The sequence below is a fragment of the Thunnus albacares genome, chromosome 13, assembly GCF_914725855.1.
Source record: "Thunnus albacares chromosome 13, fThuAlb1.1, whole genome shotgun sequence".
NCBI lineage: Eukaryota > Metazoa > Chordata > Actinopteri > Scombriformes > Scombridae > Thunnus > Thunnus albacares.
In genome coordinates, this window is record NC_058118.1 from 18,108,516 (window position 1) to 18,121,191 (window position 12,676).

Here is a 12,676-nt window from a genome sequence, read left to right on the forward strand (position 1 = left end):
ACTGGCAGCTATGGGCATGGTTTAGGTGTGACGGCAGTGAGAAGCGATAGTCAGTGATAGATGGTGATAGACAGATGGTTCATCCAATCACCTGCCAAGTGTCTCCCCTTTTCCAATCAGTTTCTAAGGATGACTTCTCAGATGGTTCTGTGTAACAAACCATCTGGTGCATCAGGCTGATATGACCATCAAAACATGAATATAAACTTAAGGTTGGCAATGAGGGCAGCTGAGTACATAAGCTTTAAAACTGGAGTTCAGCAGTTTAGATGTAATTATGATGCAAATAACGGAAAAGCAACTCCACACATTTCTCCGAGTTTACTCATTTCTCTTATGCTCAGCTGAATATAAAGTGTGTTACCGCTCCTATGTGACAGGTGACATAAGCCATGTTGAGTTTCCAATGAAACTAATATTACTGGAAAAGAATTATTTCATATTCATTTCATTTTATTTTTTGTCTGCAAAAATGGCAGAGCAATGAAAAGCATGCAACTGCGGGCCTGATTCAGTTAAAAAACTGCCCAACACGGTGAGGAAAAAGAAAATAAAATAGTGTAAAGGCAAGACAAACAGAGAACAATTAAAGTAAATCATTCTACACATATAACAGCTAAACAACACATCTAGTTTTTAAAGTGAGTCTATGGGAATGAGCTTTGTGCAAGGCAACAGTCATGTCTATTCAAAATTCCCTCTTACACGCTCTAGCTACAACCAAGAAGGAAACAGGTGCAAATTCAACACGGCCCATCACATTCATGATGCCCATACATGAGTATTCATACTGTATTTAAACAATGTTAATCAACAGCATGAAAGTATCATAATGCATGTGTTAACCAACACCCAAAACAAACAGCTACTACAAGAAACTTATGTATTATTAATACCAATACAAATACAGCACATACTGTGGTAGATCAGCAGCATGTGTGAAGAAATTAGTATCCAAACAGAATTGCTAATGAACTACTTCTAACCACCATCTACTGATCTGAGCCAAAGATAGCTAGCATTAACAGCAAGTACTTACAGTAGCTTGATGAAGTGAAGCAGTGATCTCTGGTGTCTTAGCAAAGAATAGTTCCTGTTGGAGGAGTAGCCAGGCAGCCAAAAGTCAGACAGAAAAACTCCTCTTCCTGCTTGATGTGGTGTTGGAGGCCAACAGCTGATTTATGATTTGCTATGCATAGCTGCAAACATGATTATTTCCTCTATTAACCCATCCTAAAGCGACATGATGAGACTGTTGGCAGAGAAGCTGGCTTATGAGATGATATATCAGCAACAGGTCAGTTTTTCAGTTTTTGCAGCAGAGTTTCAACAGGTTCGGCAAATAGCAACAGTGCCACAGGAAAGCCAAAAGAGTGGGCGGGGCATTGACAATTTAAATGGGCTGCCTCTATGTTGAAGGTGCATTGGATTTATATCATATGTCTGCGTGTACCACCACAACTTGAGTTGTTATCTGCTTCACTAGTTTCACTTCATTAAACATTTGATCATTATCCCAAAACAGTGTAAAAACACAAATGTCCTAAAATAAGCTGTAGCTCATGCAAACCCTTTTGATTTAACAATAGATATTAAACATAAAAGGGGGGTAAAGGAGAAGATGTTAGATATTTCTTATTTTTATAGAACTAGCTTTAGGCCAAATTCATACACAGTGTCTAGTTAGTATATCAAAAACATTTCATGTTGAAGACATTTTGTCTCCAAATCACCACCAACCATCACCGATTTTAAACATTTTTGTTACATTAAAGCAGTATGCACATTAAGCATCTGATGGCATGGTCAGTCTGTTTTAAAGTAGCTGTGATGATGATGATGAAGCTGAACACTGAGACATTTTTTCACATATGAAGTAATGGTTCGCTTCATCTTCTCCACGGTTGTTATTGGGACCTTGTAGATGGTGAGTGGCCACATTATCTGAGGGAGGAGTCCAAATTGTAGGCACCAGAGCTTCAGTTTCCCAGGCAACAGGGTCTTAGTGATGTTCTCCAGATGGTTGACAATGTTCTGCCTTAGTTACTGCACCTTCTCTTTGAGGGTTTGCATTCTACCATCTGCCCAGGCATTTGACAGGCTGCTCGGACACTCGGACATTGTGTCATCACCAATGCAGAACTCTGTGTCTCTAAGCACCCCCTTAACTATGGAGATACTTCGAGATTTGTTCAGCTTGATTTTCATCCAGGCCCACCTTATGTTTGCCTGCAGGTGCATGCTGCAGTAGTTGTCAGTGTTGTTGTGTCATCCATGTGTAGCCCATGGAATTAGATGCCACACCGGACACAATTACTTCCAGGGTTCTTGTAGCTTTAATTTTATTGTTGACCACATTTGCAACAGGTCATTTTAACAGAGTGCGTAAGCTACTGAGTCCTTTTAGAGAGCAGCTCATGTGCTTTCACAGCTTGTGGCAGAGTTAACACAAAAAATGATTTAAAAGAAAAAATAACAAAAACAAAATACGGTAGTGGGCTATGACTATCAACAGAAAACATAAAATAGACCCAGATAAGTAATCTGGGTCTATTTTATGGCTAAGTAGTTAACAACCATAAACACACAAAAAGTACCCTGGAAATGTACAAGATATACTTGCAAAGTACACTTACATTTTTCACAAGTTTCACCAACCCCACGTGGAACTCCCCGGAGACTGCACAACTCAACACACTGTCGTCTACCTTCAAACAGAGTTCAAATGAATGTAATACCCTTACATTTTCTCTAGTAACAAAATACAATAGCATGGTGTGGCTTTATGCACACTAACATTACCTTGCTATGCAACTGAGAACACAGTGGTCGACGTCTGGCGCCAAAATCCCAGGACATCAACTCCAAGAGTGTCTAAATCAAACCATCTTGTTAAAATATCGATAGATAACGTCCTTTAGGTATTTGTACAGGGATATTTTACAAGAGATGTGTATATTTACCTACTACTTTACACAATGGAGTCACAGCACCAACCACTCTGCAAATCTCCAGGTTGTTCGCACATAAACAGGAAGAAAGACCAAGATGCACTTGGTGGAGTGACAGTAATATCGCTCAACACTGCTGCCTTGTGATCAAAATCGGCAATAGCAAGCGAGACTGTCACAGCCCACTTACGGTCTACTTCACATTTTAATTAAATCTAAACAATTGTACACTCAAAAGAAAACAACAAAGAACACGTGTAACAAACAACTTTGAGAGCTATATCACACCTAAGTGGAAAATTACATCTGCACTGATTTACCACCCGGCTACTCATGTATACCCTGATAGGTGGAAGATGTAACCCAGCCTTAGTTCGTTCACCACCCACTATCCATCTTGAGGCACTGATGATGACTTCCATGGCCATTGTGAAGGCCAGGGGTGAGATTGTACCTACCTCTAAGCGATGGCATGTTGTAGTGAAGTCAGAAGTTGTGAAGCACAGTTGCAGGTCTTGGAAGTAGGTGTTAACCAGCATAGTGATAGGTTCTGGTAGTTGGAAAAAGTTGAAGGATTCCCAGAGGAGCTCATGGGGAACTGAGCCATATGTGTTGGCCAGGTCAAGGATGATCACATGGAGGTCTTATTTGCCCTTCTTGGCTGCTTGGATCTGATGCCAAATCATGCTTGTATGCTCCAAGCAACCAGAGAACCCTGGAAATTCCTGCTTTCTGTACAGATGTATTAACGTAGTGGACTAGAAATAAATGAAATGAATGAAATATAGTTCCAAATACTCTTTACTCCAGGCAAAATCTCGAATGCTTGTGAATGTGTGCTTGATCTTCAGCTTAAAATACAAGTGTTATTTGCTCCTGATTCTCCTGACAGATCACTCTCTAACTACCCAGTTCTTGTGCCACCTGTGTCCTGTGTGAACTGTTCTTGTTAGAGGTGCACCAGATGTCCTGGAAAATATGTTTAAAATAACACACAGAACGAACATGGTTCACTGCAATAAACATTTATACATAGAGGCTATGTTTATATTAGCCAGAGATTTTAATCACTGAAACCAACAGATAGTCGTTTCCAAATCCATCAGCACAAACAACTATCAAAAGAGAATCAAAATTCATATTCTTATCACTTTAACGCATTTCTCTCCCTAAATCTCTTAATCCTCTTCTGGCAAATGTGTACTTTTGATATTGTGTATAACAAACTAGATCCACTAAATCTGCTCTTCAAAACAAACTTAAAACATGGTTTTGACAGTTTGTATATCAGATTTTTGTATTGATTCCTGTATAATTACCCATCAGTATGGTTAATTCCTACCCGGGTAGATCAGATGGACAGAATCATATTATGCTCGACTCTACAACAAAACTGTATATTGCAGGTGCACATTATTTTTTTTTTTTACTCCATTGCCTTAGAATGCTACTATATATATACTGTATATATCTTATTATTATTTTCTTTATATTATTAATTATGTAATACTTTGAGTTTTACTATGAAGAAAAGTGCAGTACAAATTAAATGTATTATTATTATTATATTATGATCATTATATATATATATATATATATATATATATATATATGTGTGTGTGTGTGTGTGTGTGTGTGTATATATATACATATATATATATATATATATGTCCTTTTAAGCCTGTAAGAATTAAATCATAATACTATATGGTCCAGTATTTTATTCTCCCTTTGTCTGCTGTACTGGAGGACAGTGGGGTGAAATACGATGTCCCAATACTTTAGCAATCTTTTTAATGGCTCTAAAGAGTAAATTGTCCACTAACTTCAGCATGAGTTCATATATAATCATCTGTTTCAATGACTCTTATGATATTTGATTGGAATCTTATACTTTTACCCTCAGAAGTAGATAACTGCTTGGTTAACACATGATAATAAATCACCAAGTACAGCTGTAGCTAAAAATATTAATACTTAATGTGAATTACATCACAGTACTGTTCATAATCACCTTGGTATCATTCAATTTCAAGTAATTCTGTTGTAGTTTAACAGATTTTAAGAGATTGAGAGAAGTCACTTTCTTTATAAATGTTACCAATTAGAAGTATCATGTAGTTACTTTTCCAGTGACTCAAGATTTCCCAATTATAACTGCACTCAGAAGTCTCATGCCAGCTGTCCATGATGCTGATTTGAATCCTGCTGTTTTGCCACACATATCAAGCTCACAACATTGTATACATTTCTATGCTTAATAGAAATATTTTTGTGAGAACAGTCGCTTTATGTCTGCAGCCAATTTGTTATTTCTGCTCTTTCTGGCAGTCACATTTCCTAAACAAGCCTGCCAAACTACAAGTCAAAATAAGTTGTTTATCACCGCCTTCTAAAACATCACAATTGACAAGTGAGTATTTCCTGATTTGGCACCTCTATCAGCAGAAAGACATTGTTTTACAGTGTTGCATACGACTGCTGAAAAAATGATTCATGTGACTGTTTTCTGATCTGCCACCTGGTTAATGTTTGGTTAGGTATAGGCAAAGATTGGGGTCAAAAGAGAACAATGTTGACTGCTGGTGTGTAGCAGGATGTGAACAGTGGTCTCTCATGTTTAAGTTACTTATTTGTACACCCAACCACGCACCCTGAGCTCTTTCCTAAGAGGTTGCAGTATGTCCAGGCCTGTCAGGTGATATAAAATAGGTCATTTTAGTCATTTATAATTTTTCTAATGAGGACAGTTTATTCTACTGCTTTAATGACACACCCACTACCCCAACTACCACTATAGCACCCTGCTCCATGCTAACACATTCCACATACATTAACACACGGAAGCTGTCTAGTGCAATTACTATCATCTACAGGCAATGTGCAGCTCCACAGGAGCATTTTGCAGAACCAGTCTGAGCATGCATGAAGAGAAATTTTATTACATAAGCAACTGTCCAGTTTGCAGTTGTCACTTTATTCGTCATATTGTAAAGTGCCTGCAAAGAACATTAGAACACAAGAAACAACACAGCAAACACCATCTTAAACCATCTTAAGAGCCAGACATTTTAAAGCTGTATTTGGAAATACTGACATGCATTATTTTTAGTAATTGTAGGCAACTTGCATTAGATCATGAAGCAGGTCTATATATGGTAAGTTGCTTTTAATGCTGTCTTAAAAAGTCTTGGCTTGGTAAGGGGAATAAACAGAAAAGAAACCCTTTTCTAGAAATACACACTTCTGTCACTGTGAGATATCTTTTCCCAGAAGAGATCATGGGAATTTGCTTTGTTTACAAAGGGATGTGAGCAAAGTTAGCCAGACATCTAATATTTCTGTGCTATAGGAATTCACAAATAAAAAGTGATATTCTGTACACAGAAGTCACAAATCTATAATCATAAATAAAAAAAAAAACAATGCTAACTTTGGATTTATGAAAAGACCTAATAATTATGAAAATGGAAGTCACCAGTGATTATAAATGTACCATTGCTCTCATCAGATATTAAGGAAAGGTGACCAGTGGGGCAAACTTCAAAAGCTTCAGGTTTAGTGTGTTAAAACCATAATGCCATGTAGTCACTGTGGCTTCAATAAACCAATGATTTCACATTGGCATTCAGAGTGGAAGTGTCAAATGCATGAATCATTCAAGTCAGAGGAAGCAGAGCAAATGGCGAAATGCTACAGCGTGTGTATGTATATGTGTGTGTGGGAGAGAGAATGTTTGTCTGTGATTTGTGTGCTAGTCTATTTATTTATTAATGTATCTGCATGCAATAGGAATGTGCATGCATGTATGTGTGTGTCAATATGTGTGTTACAGAGCATCAGAGAAAACATAGAGGACGATAGAGCTTGTGCATGCATTTTGTATGACTCTCTCTCTCTTTCTCTGTGTGTGGCTTAGCCTACCAGGGCAGGCTGTGTGACCAGTGACAGTGAGCTTTAACATGTGCTGACAGCTAATCAATAGTAGATAGTGTTTTTTTAGCTTTTAGGGAGGACTATTTATAACAGACTGCACCATCACTCTCCAAACCAAATCAAATATTTCCATGGGACAGACCAAGTGCTGCACAATCATGCTTCACAACAGTGTGTGTGCATGTGTGTGTAATGATGACAGCATGATCCAGATGTATATTAGGTAACAAATGCTAGAAAATACATTTGGTCATTTAATCTGTCATTAAGATATTAAATAAATTTACATATCAAAGGGTCAAGAGGATAATGTTCTTTCATTTCATTGTCATCAGGTGACAAAATGTAATAATAATTCCAGCCACTGTCCCTGACCTGGAGTCAGATTTTAGCCCAAACGCTAATGCTAACATCAACTCAGACAATACTAACATTTTTCACACCACTGTAAATATCATCTTAATGTCATGTTATATATCTACATACTGTATCAGGGTTTGACTTTTGGAATAAACTGTAAATCTGCATGAACTACACCATCCTGCAGGGATGTACTGCTCTTTTTTCTTTTTTAGCAATACTTAATATTAATTTCATATGTGAAATCACATTTTACTTCCTTCTACTTCAGGCAGTTGAGTAGATGAGAATTGTTGAAGAACACAGTTGTCAATTGAGCAAAGTAAATTGCTCTTTCTCCAACTCAAATGTAGATAAAACCTTTTTTTTTTTTTAAAATGAGGATTAAAAAAAAGCCTGTACAATTCACCATCCTATTAGCTTTGTTAAGGGACAAGGCTTTGGTCAAATTAGACTTAAAGGTCAGATCTCATGGGTGTATAGTGCAGTGCTTCTGAACTCATTATTTACACTACTTATGTTAATTAACATATCTCTGAAAAGCAGAAAAGAAGGGACTGGAAATATTCTTCAAATCTGTTACTGAAAATTTACATAATTCAGGTTTCAGAGTGCAGTTCTTTTGCTTTTATGGTTTCGGTGAAATGCATCAATCATTGAAAAGCCAGGGTGCAGTGCAAACGTTGAATTGCTACTATTCCTGTGGGGATGTGCATGTGTGATTGAGTGTGTGTGTGAGAGTACATACATGCACGTGTGGGGGATGGACATGTCAAGAAGGCACTTATGTCATGAGCAGTATAACATTATTTTGATGCAGTTAGACAATCTGTTGATGCATTTGCTGCGAGAAAGTGAGAGAGAACTTCCTCAGTGCCTCATCATCTACATCTCTCTCTGTGTGTCTCTCTCTCTCTCACACACACACGCACGCACACACACACACACACATACACACAAAATTATTCCCCAGCTCCTTCTCGCTATGTCACTCTTCTCTCCTCCTCACTGCTCCAGCCTTTTCCCTCCTCTCTTCTTCTGACCCCTCCTTTACTCCCTTAAAGTCCTTTCCACTCTGTTAATTTCCCACCCGCAGTCCTTCCCTTGCTCCCTCTTTGTCTCCACCAAGCAGTGTTTTGGCAGCTGTCATGTCACCTCGTTTCACAAAAGAAGTGACTCTTCATAATTACCAGGTGGAGTAAGTCATAAATCTTAAATGTGTTGACATCATTGTTGATGAGGAATGACGTTTCTTTGTAGCATTAGTCTGCAAATTGGTTAACCAGCCATCCAAAGAAGCAGTTGATTTGTCAATCAATAAACCTGAAGGTTGTACAGGTTTAGAGACAAATGATGGAAAATGGCATTAATTCTGTATTCCCATCAAAGTACAGGAATGAGATTCTGGTCGTCATTCAGTCAATTAGCCAGTAAGCCAGTAATTCCACTCTCAAATCACACAGGGGATATGTGACACAACACAGTATGCCAACCATTTGCATATGAGCCAAGCAGCCAGCCATTAAGTCCAAAAGTGGCACAGCAATTTTTCTTAATTAATCAGTCAATATAATCTGCTATTGTAGTGCCTCTTTTCCTCCATGCTGTTAGGTCGACACAATAAAAGCAATATATGTTCAGTTTAGTAGTATGTAGCTTTGTGCATAAAAAATGATAATATAAATATATATATAATCATTAATATATAATATAAATAATAATATTTTGAAAATCCCCTGCTCTATCATATAAATCTATAACTGTATTCATTACGAGGTAGTAATGTCTTAATTTTCAGATCTGTGTCAGCAAAGGATTATGCATAAAGCATCTCTAAATGTTAAGTCCTGCGGTAACATCCTGTTTCCACCAGAAATGTGTTGCATTATGAAAGCAAGACACCATTAAAATGCTTTTTCCATAACAAGCCAGCCGGTCCACCGGTCACACAGGAAATTTGTTACTCAGATAGTCAGCCATCCAGCATTAGCCAGTCAGCCAGCAGGCCGGGCAAATATCATGCCGTCATGCAGTCATCATCCCAGTTGCCTGCCCATTAAATTGGGTCAGTATTAACAAGACCCATGTTGCTGCTGTGGGAGCTTCAGCCCCTGAAGCTGACTCCCTCTGACAGAACCTACGTTACATAAGGAAGAAGAGGAGACTCTGGAGCCAGCGAGGCATCTATGATGGATTTGTTTGTTTTATATCTGTGGTTTAAAATGCAGTTTAGACTGTTGACCAGCATCTATAAGAGGGCACACGCAGAGACAGCACGCATGGAGACAAACTCTATACTGGACAAACTCTCACTCTTTCCCTGTGTCAGTGTGAACACTATACATGCCTTTTTGAGAGTAGTGTGGTGCTTTTTTTTTTTTTTACCAATATGAAAAATACATTTTAAAAGTGAAGAATGCAATGTGCTTTCTGTCTGTCTCTCACTCATTCTCATTCTTACTGTCTTGTCAGTCTTTCATTTCCTTCACTCTTCCATTCTCCCTTTCTGTCTTTTACTTTCATTTCTTATCCCTCCCCTTTTTTTTATCATTGAGAGCAATGCCTAGATTGCATTTTTACTTTTTGGATAATGCACCTTTAATTATGGATACAATCTCAGCAGATATTGGTGTACATAATCTCTAGTCTGTATTGCACTGCAGTATATTGAAAGGTATTTCCAGCACTGTCTACTCCTATTTACATACTGAATATGTATATGCAACAAAATATTAGAAAAAAACATCCAGTATAATAGAATACAATATATCACTGATTGCACTGGATTATACAGGTGTAATGATGTGGTTACTCAGAGTGTGTTGATATTGACAATTGAAAATTAGAATACTTATTCAAAAGTTATTCAAATAAATAAAATGTAATTGTGGCGTTCTTTTCTGTGCAATTATGTATTATAGAGAATCCATTATTTGTTTATCTTCTTTTTTTTATGGAGACAAATAATATATACAACATATAACATATATGGTACATACATACATGCACACTCATATATCTGGAGGTCACGTAATATGGCCAAACCTCCCCCTGGCGTCCAGTCTAGACACACCATGGGATTTACATGTCATGACCAAAAGAACCAATCTAATTCCCTTAAACAAATGTGATAACACACATATACTGTACAATATATGCACACATCCACACACATCCATACAGATAACATAATTCATAACAATAGACACACTCATACTTACATACACACATACATACACAGATGTAGTCGCGATAAATCAGAATACATACAGAGGTAGGTGAATGGGCCAAAACAAGTAAACAAAGGAAAAAAATAAATAGATAAATAATAATATTAATAGTTATAATGGTTGTAATAATAATAAAAATACATAATTAGATAAATAAGATGTCATCAGTGTAATGAGGTTCTAACTGAGTCAAGATGGGTCTTTATCAGAAACTCACAGGGACTGCACTTCCACATCTGCACACAGTTGTAGACTAAAGCTGCCATACATGCTTAATGATTAACACACATTCACATACTGTATGTTGCTCCTCTACTGACAGTGATCAGCTCATCTTGCAGTCAGTTCAAACCTCCCTCAAACATCTTTGACTGACTGGCTCATTAAATTCTTAAATAAAACACATTGGATTATAGCAAAATGCCAAATAACAAAGTAATAGCAAATGCACTAGACACTATTAAAGTGCACAGTGTGACTTGACACTTTGTTTTGTTCTACCGTAGCTGACGCATTTTGAACACAAGTAACTATCATACCGGCAAAAAACAGTAAAACAGGGTTCACAGTGAAAATAACTGTAATTATCCTTTACGCCTACGCAGGAATGGCTTCACAAGATGATCCCAAAATAGACCCTTTTAGAGACCAAGTGACACCCGCACATCTACTGTATGTGTGCAGAGGCAAAGGCTGGCAAGAGGCCAAATTGCCATCTCAGTATTTACCACCACTAGACATTGAGGAATTGACATATGAAATTCATGACAGGCTGACATTTAATGTGAGTTTTTTTTTAAATCTCTTGAGTGTAAGATACTCGGCATCTCTGTTAAAAATTAAATTCTATAAGAAGTCCTTCAGAGAATAACCGTATATAGGAGAAATCATTAATGATGCATGGTCTCAAAGTCTTTTTTTTTTTTTTTTTACTTTTCGCAGTATGCACTATTGAGCGGTTTTCAGTCTCTCCATATAGAAAGCATCTTTAAAAAGAAAGCATAAGTCTTTGAGGTATTTTGAATTGATCTACTCAGTCAGTCTAAAAATAAAGTTCTTTCACCTCAGTCATTACTGTCATCTAAAGTAATAGACAAGGTTCTGAATTTGCGACTAAGTCCAGCACCTGAACAATATCTCCATCACTATTACCTGTCACCAACACCTGTAATAGCTTCTGTCAGCTATTACAAAAGCACACTGCAGAGGTAAGACCACCTAAGATCATCTCATCATAGCATCCCCCCAAAATAATGTCAGTATCCTGTATATCTTGACAAAATCAGAAAGGAGAATATAAAGAACTTGTATAGTTTAGTTAATTGAAGTTGTCACCGCAAGGGTTCTGTTGTTGCTGTTATTGTTTGGACAGCAAAGACAGATTTCAGTACAACGGGATGTGAGGAAAATATGGTGTGACAGTTTGGATGGAGAGTAAGAAAAGCAGAAAACATGGAAGACAAAACTATGAAAATGGGGAAAATGTATTAGCGACAAGGAGATGTGTCTTCTTTTGGTCTAGGATTTAAAACGAGACTGTAACATGGCTGCAAAAAGGCTGAGACCTGTGAGGGAAAATCAAACTCATCCTAAATATAGCTCCTCTGAACTGTGATGATGATGCCTGTGCTGCTGTGGCAGAGCCTAAGGGCTCTCCGCCTCCATGAACTCTCTCACTGGTCCTGAGACCTCTGCTACATAAACTGCCCCTAAACACACACATCTGGACACACAGAGTCATGATTTTGCTACAAAAAACAAAAAAACAAAAAACAAAAAAGGTTTTAAGGAACCAAACACTTGTGTATTCAAACAAATACACATGCTGAGGTGCACAATGACTTTCTGATAACTTTAATTCTGGTTATTTCACTGATTGTTGTTGAAGAAGCTGAGAGTGGAGCATGATAACAAATGCATAAGGCAGTACATTAAAGTACACACACACACACACACACACACACACACACACACACAGTGGTATAATACAGTGCAGAACAAATTCATAAAAATAAATAATATATAAAAATATATTTTTTTAAATAAACATGATAAAAAACATGCAAGGACAGGAAAAGGTGAGGCCTGATCACATGTTCAATCTATCTATCTATTTATCTATCTTCAGTATGTTTGACATATATAACATATTCTTTGCTGTACATTTTTGATCATCACAACTGTTATTTATTGTGTAAA

The 12,676-nt window shown here is 37.3% G+C and overlaps 1 long non-coding RNA gene across 1 annotated transcript; it reads right to left on the bottom strand.

The window, feature by feature from the left end:
* Nucleotides 1-2,603: 2,603 nt before the first annotated feature.
* On the bottom strand, nt 2,604-3,077 carry LOC122994847. Its single transcript, XR_006406677.1, has 3 exons — nt 2,964-3,077; nt 2,803-2,874; nt 2,604-2,708 (listed from the first exon to the last, which is right to left on the bottom strand). It is a non-coding gene; the product is annotated as an uncharacterized LOC122994847 (long non-coding RNA).
* Nucleotides 3,078-12,676: the final 9,599 nt, after the last annotated feature.